The sequence below is a fragment of the Eriocheir sinensis genome, chromosome 61 (genome assembly GCF_024679095.1).
Source record: "Eriocheir sinensis breed Jianghai 21 chromosome 61, ASM2467909v1, whole genome shotgun sequence".
NCBI lineage: Eukaryota > Metazoa > Arthropoda > Malacostraca > Decapoda > Varunidae > Eriocheir > Eriocheir sinensis.
The window spans coordinates 1,301,041-1,308,902 of record NC_066569.1 but is presented as its reverse complement, the minus strand read 5'-3'; positions in this window follow the sequence as shown (position 1 = coordinate 1,308,902).

Here is a 7,862-nt window from a genome sequence, read left to right as displayed (position 1 = left end):
CAAAAATTAATCTTGCCACCCTGCATATCCCGACAATCTAACGCTAAGGTTATTATTTCGGCTGATCAACCTTATAGGTTTGCAATATGGTAAAATAATCCCCATCTGGTAACGCCAGTTCCTTGTGTCAAATCTGATAGTCGGTTAGTAACGAACACCCAGTGCTTTGAGTAAGTAAAATAATGTTTGCTTCCCTCCCTTGCTGTCGCTGATATTGCTTTATTGTTTCTTGCTTCTAATTGCTGGCCTTCTTCATAACTTCCTTCCTTCTGGACAGTGCTCCATCCCACAGTGCAAAAATTATGCCTAAGTTTTTTTGTATATCTTATTAACCCTCTCGTGCACCGTAAGTTTCCAATAAGTTTCTGTTCCACTGTCCATGCATTTCTCAGGCCTGACAAGCCTTTTTTTTGCTGCCGCGATACTCTACATTCCCAGACGTATTTTACCCTCACAGATATATCATACCCCAATAAATTTGGTATCAGTGGCTTCATAAAGACTTGTACTAAAACCTGCATAAATAAAAATAGAGGAAAATACATATATAAATAATACAAACTCGTTTCAAGTCTCCGTATAGAGTATTGTAGACAGTAAATCCTAAGTACCAACTCTTCCCCACTCGCTATCTCAAAATTTTGTGGGCCAACTCTTTTTAGCCGAATATATGCTTAGAAGCGGAATTTAGTGAGGATTCTTATGGTATCCTCAAAATCCTCATACACCTATTAGTTCCCGAGTTACACTGAGAAAACTGTATTTTTTTCCTCAACCGTCAGAGTAGGCTAACAACTAAAAATCGCTCCACGCTCCTCATCTACACTCCTTAGAAAGGCTGCCATATGTTACCGTTAAGAAACTTATCCCAACAAATGATGCTCCAAATTTGACGCACTTCCACTGAAAACTCAATTTTTGATAATTTTTTAAAACTTTTATGACGTGTTTCGCGTCATCGTGTGCCAGGACCTTTTACCCTTGATGACGCGAAATGCATCATCGTTCATGAGAGGGTTAATAATAAAACAAATTGAAATGAAAATGTGACTTCGTGGGTCCATGTGCCTAACCAGTTGGGGGCTACATGGAAAATCTGGTGGTGCTAGGTAAAAAAATAAAGTCAGGACACCTTTTTTTTATTTTGAGAGTTTGCCTGCCTAATATTTAGTCAGTTCTGCCGACACCCATCAAGGATACGGAGTCTATGTTAACCTGATAGCAGCGACGGGCCAAATTTGTGGCTTTACCGTGGAGCAGCGACGGGCCAAATTTGTGGCTTTACCGTGTAGCAGCGACGGGCCAAATTTGTGGCTTTACCGTGTAGCAGCGACGGGCCAAATTTGTGGCTTTACCGTGTAGCAGTGACGGGCCAAATTTGTGGCTTTACCGTGTAGCAGCGACAGGCCAAATTTGTGGCTTTACCGTGGAGCAGCGACGGGCCAAATTTGTGGCTTTACCGTAAAGCAGCGACGGGCCAAATTTGTGGCTTTACCGTGGAGCAGCGACGGGCCAAATTTGTGGCTTTACCGTGGAGCAGCGACGGGCCAAATTTGTGGCTTTACTGTGTAGCAGCGACGGGCCAAATTTGTGGCTTTACCGTGGAGCAGCGACGGACCAAATTTGTGGCTTTACCGTGTAGCAGCGACGGGCCAAATTTGTGGCTTTACCGTGTAGCAGTGACGGGCCAAATTTGTGCCATGATATAAACCCCCCAATATGGATGATACATAAACTGATCACAGATGTTTTGATATATATTATGAAATGGTTTGTGTGAGGGGTGATTTTTTCTAATTTTTCTCGCTTAGAGGGACCATTAAGAAACATGATCCACGCTGCTACCGGGTTAAAGGTTATCATTTCATGTTGCAACACTTTCATGAAACTTAATAGCTTTTGTGCCAACTGAAAAAATATGGATGTCTGAAGTCACCCCATCTCAGGGGTGACTTCGAACAGCCTTGGGGTGACTTAAAACAGTGGCTGTATTACATCGGGTTTGCGTGCCTGAGCCTGCCCGGACAGTCTGAGGGTTACTTCGGACACCGTTGGACCTTGAAAAAAATTTGGCAAAAACCTTGTGGAAAAAAGGTTACGCATATCAGGTCAGTACTAGCAGCTACGTAGGCAAGTCAAAACAAGTCATTAATTTTGAAGGAAATGATATTGCAAAAAAATTATGAGCTGTGTAGTGACCTTCTAAATCTTTCCATTTTCTCTAAGTCTTCCTGTTTTCTCCACTTTTCCCCCCGTGATACGAGCGTTGCAACGGATGATATCCTCGCGCTTTATATGGACGGGGATCAACAAGGACATCAGAGATTGGACCCGCACCTGCATCCAGTGCCAGGCATCCAAGGTGACGTGTCACACCATCTCGCCTCCAGCAACGTTCACGCCTTGATCCTCCAGACTCAAACACGTCCACGTCGACCTCGTTGGTCCACTTCCACACTCCAATGGCTAGAAGTACAGTCGACGATAGAGAGTAGTGTCACGGTTTTCAGAATGTTTAGCCTGGTGGCGGTATCTGGCAACTATACCACGGTGACGCATTCACTGGCGATGTTAGTGACGTGTTTCAGTGTGTACCGTGTGTGTGTGACCGTGAAATTATAATATTGTATAATATTATATTATATTAAAATATAATGTAGTTAAAAATATACCGGATTACATGAATTCAATTTAGAAATGCGATAATGAATGTCTTCTACATGATGATGATGATGATGACGAGGTAAAACATATCGCAAACAATCTGAAACACTTTTTCTTATTAGACTTTGAAAATACCGTGTGCAATGCTGTCCTTCATAGAGGCAGGCAGTGACTAATGCTCCTTACCATCAAGCAGCAAATAGGCTTGAGGGTCTGTTTAACTCGCAGCCTTAATTCCCGTCACTATAAAGCCTCAAAGACAATTCAGATAATCAAAAATCTAAAATCATTTATCCGTGATGATTACGTAATATCTAAGTATAAATATGTGTGTGTGTGTGTGTGTGTGTGTGTGTTGAGCTCGGCACGTCGCTGACTAGCTGACCCCTTGTCGCTGATGGACAAGTCTCCCGTCCCCACCCAGCATCTCTCTCTCTCTCTCTCTCCTATTTTTTTAAGTATTAAAAATTATACGTTTCCACAGCCACTGACGTGACAGCTCAACTGCAGTGCCTGCGGACATAAGGGCTTTAATAGAATACCGCTACTCCAGCCGTCAAGGCCCGCGGTCGACGACGCCATCATGTGAACGTTTATAGCCTATTATTACGTATAAAAAAATTTATAAAGAACAAGATCTCGGCTGTCAGGGATTTTTTTGTATTTAGTTAAAAGGCATAACAATCTTCCCTAATAAGTGCAATATATTTTTAAATGTATCATAGTTTGATAAACAACTTAGAGTTGCTCTTGACTAAATTTGAACAAAACTAAAAGCTCGTGTCAAAATGTAGCGACAGAGCCTAAAGAAAAAATATTTATTAAGCGTTAGCGACGGGCACTTTTGATAAATATCTATCTTAAAATTATGTAGAGTGCACCTGTGACCACCGATCACCACAACAGTACGGTTTCGATAGGATATAATAATTTTCATGTCGTGTGGAGGGGTTGCCAGATGTCGCTTTCTGAACGAAACTTACTGGACAGTGTGTCACTACTCTCTATAGCCGACTGTACCCCCTCACCTGCGTTGACAGATCCACACGCTGGCCCAAAGCTGTCCCTGTCGAAGATTTAACAATGGACACCATCGCCAGAGCCTTCGTCAACACCTGGGTGTCACGTTTCAGTACGCCTCTCAGCCTCACATCCAACCATGGAAGCCAGTTCGAGTCGAGCCTGTGGGACAAGGTCATGTCCATACTAGGGATCAAGCGAATCAGGACTGTCAGCTATCATCCTCAGTCCAATGGCCTTGTAGAACGCTTTCACCGCCAACTCAAGGCCTCGCTGGCAGCAACAATACAGAACCGCAGCGACTGGACCACGACTCTGCCCCTAGCCCTTCTCAGCATACGGACGTCCCTTAAGAAAGACTTTGGCCACTCCTCTGCAGAGCTCCTGTACCGCACCACTCTCCGCTTACCAGGAGAGGTTCTCTCGCCCACTCTTGGCCCTCCCTGCAACATACAGGGCTACACCAGAAACCTCAAGGACGCCATGCAGAGACTCCAGCCAGTGCTGCCATGTATTACCCTCCAAGACGTTCGTGAGTCAGGACCTCGACACCTGCACACACGTGTTCGAGTGTGTGGACGGCGCCAAGAAGCCTCTGCAGCAGCCATATGACGGCCCGTTTTCCCTCACCAGGAGGAGCACATCACCATTGACCGCCATGGCAAGTCCGACGTCATCGCCATTGACCAGGTCAAGCCCCCGTACCTCCTGCGGCCGGATCCTCCACCAACCAACACCATGTCAGTGTCCACCAGTCCAGTGCCCAAAGACAATGTCCAGTGCCACAAGAAGAAGCTTGTAACGTTCCTCCTACCTCGTTACTAGGGGGGGAGTTACGTAGTGATCCTCTAAAACCTTACCATTTTCTCTAAGTCTTTCCATTTTCTCCACCTTCAATGCTTCAGTCTACCCTTTAACTCACCACATCCTCTTTCTCTTCTCTCACTCTCATCACACACTATTCCATTTCCAAAACATTTCCTTTTATCGCTATGGGTCACTACATCATAAATGGAGTGAGTGAGTAGTCGTGGCTGGAATCGGATGTGTTGCGGCTGGCTCCATGTGGAAAGTGCTGTGTCGACATGGCTGGCAAAGCCAAGGCCCCGTTGGATTAGTGTTACGTTTGTAAGGATTTCACAGGCAAGAAATGGATTGGATGCTGTTTGTGCCCTAAATGGTGTCATGTGAAGTGTGCTCATTTGTCTGGAATTAAGCAGGAGAATATACCTAAAATTAACAGCGAATGACCAGTGTTGTGTAGTTCTCCAGACTGAAATTGAGAGAATTCGTAACATGACTGATCATGGCTATTAATTAGTGTCTGTACTCAAAGATAAATAGTGTGTGATGAAGGTTCAGTGTGCTGGAAATAATTGTTGAATATTTAATTGTGAAACTATAATGAAAATAGCAGACATGAACACTGAACTAATTGTTATATGTGATATTATTTGTGAAAGAAATTAAGACACTCACTCACTCACTACGATGTTTGAGAATAAGTGCATCGAAGACTATTATTGAGGCTAACGTTGAACTTGTTGACGGCCCTCGTAGAGCGCTGCATCAGCGGCGGAGCAGGGCCTGAAACCTCATCAACAGTAAACGGTAAACGGTAAATACCTTTGCCTTATCCTCACCAATATTATAACAAAGTCATTCACACACATAAGAACACTGGTTTATCACAATTGTAAATACTATTGTGTATCGACTTCTGTAAATAATTATTTGCCTTTCATAAAGCATGTATATAGTCTCAAAATAAATTTCCTCACCAAAGGAGCACCAACAGGCTAAAGGTCTTTCCTTAACTTAAAGAGGCAGCCTTAGCGGACTAGACACGGTGAAGCTCTCAGCTTCATTTGGCAGCCTCGGAAGCGCACAAGCATAAATGTTTGACTTCCATAGTAGCGGTCTAGGCTACTGCAACAGCTGTAGAGGACTGTTGTAGGGTTATTTTGAGAGGTTATACATTACAGAATCATCACATGAAATTACATGACAGTAGGGCAACATTCAAATGTGTTGAGGCTCTAAAGTAGTACACACAATTTTACATAATTTTTTTCAGATATTATCAGTATACATTCCACTACAACTTCCTTTGTTTACTTTTGTATGTAATTAATATAATTGCAACAAGCAGAAGTAAGAGTTTTTAATATAAACAAATGATCAATTATTTAACACCTTCAACATGAGAATGCGTATACTGTGTCCTTACGTGCCCCGTACCATATCCAAGGACGCACATACTGCGTCCTGGCTCGCTTTAGCCAATATACAAGTTATTTGATCTCTATATTTATGCTTACATCTCAAAATTATCAATTAATTTATGTTTCTTTATGTGCACCATTTAATTCTGCATGTTTTCATATATAATACATGATGATTATGTTGAGTTTATGGCTGAAAACTTGTTATATTTAATAGCAACATTTGAAATTTGGCACGGGCAGTGATCCCAGATACGGCGCGGGGCGCTGTTTTGGCCCGGCTGTAGTGATTTTTTTATGTGCAGCATTTAATTCTGCATGTTTTCATATATAATACATGATGATTATGTTGAGTTTATTTCTGAAAACTTGTTATATTCAATAGCGACATTTGAATTTGGCGTGCACGGTGATCCCGGATATGGCACGGGGCACTGTTTTGGTAGTGAGTTTCTTTATGTGCACCATTTAATTGTGCATGTTTTCATATATAATATATGACGATTATGTTGAGTTTATGGCTGAAAACTTGTTATATTCAGTAGCAACATTTGAAATGTGGTGCGCGCGGCGATCCTGGATACGGCGAGGGACGCTGTTTTGGCTCAGCTGTAGTGAAGGGGTTAACCCCCAAAACTTATTTTCCCTTACTTCTTGGCCTTTTCACATGTTAGTGGTCTTCATATAATTTTTGGATCACGACCATGTTATATATTACCTTTATAGCTTTTTGGTGCAGTGATTAGCATGCCTAAGTATGAATCCACTGGTCCAGGTTCGAATCCCGGCCTGGGCAGTCGATGTGCAGCTCACCCAGCCTCTCATCCTTCCTTTCAGGCTGATCGATATATGGGTACCTGGGGAAACCTGGGGAAGGTAAACTTTGGCAACATGGATGTTACACTGGCCCTGTGTCCAGGAGTAATGGGCTCCCTCCCACCACAGACTCAAGGGCCAAAGAGAGAGGGAGAATGGAGAAAAATTTGGGTAAGGAAAGAAAGAGGAAGGAGAAAGGAGGGAAAATGAGGAGACGGAAGTAGAGAGAAAGAGAAACAGGGAAAGGTGAAAACAGCAAAGAAAAAATGAAAGGAAAACAAAAGATAAGGAAGAAAAGAAGGAATGAGAAAAGGAAGAAGGTAAATTAATAAAGAGAAGAGAGATGGAAAGAAGGCAGAAGGTAGGTAGTAAGGAGGGAGAGAAGAGAGAAAAAGAAGAAGAATGCAAGAATTAGAAAGATAGAAAGTAATGAAAAAGAAAGAAAGAAAATAATGGTAAAAAAGGTGAAAGAATAAAGATAATGAAGATATTGTGCTTCCATCTTCGCATTCCTCTAAGCTTTCGTCTCTTCCACCCTCTTTTTTTACTTTCCTGTCCTTTTTCTGACCATCGCGTAGGAGGCCACTTTTCCGTTGGTTTCCCTGCTCTCCCTTTTTCATATCATCATGTTTCTGTTTACAAGCGTTTGGAACAGAGAGGCAGACAGTAATGCATACTTAAAAGCTCACTAAGGTTTCCTCTTTCTATATGTTTTCTAATTTTGTCTGAAGTCACCCCTCAATATTTAGTTTAATTAGGTGTCCAAAGTCACCCCATTTTTAGGCATATTTTGACATGCCTCCATTCAAGTGATACTTACAGGTGTGTAGGATATGTTAAGCACCCCTGAATCATCATAAATATTCTAGTTAGGCATGGTCCTCATTGTTTTCAGTAGCTCTGATGTTGTGTGTAATACAGATCGTTCCTGCCAGAAGATATTTTCCAAAGTGGTATACTTTTTACCCAATCTCAAAAAACACATATTTTGCTTGTATTCATAACAGAAACTTGTCTCAAGAAAACAACATTCTCACTTGAAAACTATAAGGTAAAAGACAGATTCTGACACCAAAATCATCTGGATTGTTGGAACTGGCTACGAGTTATCAACATGTAAACTTTTTTTCCACTTTT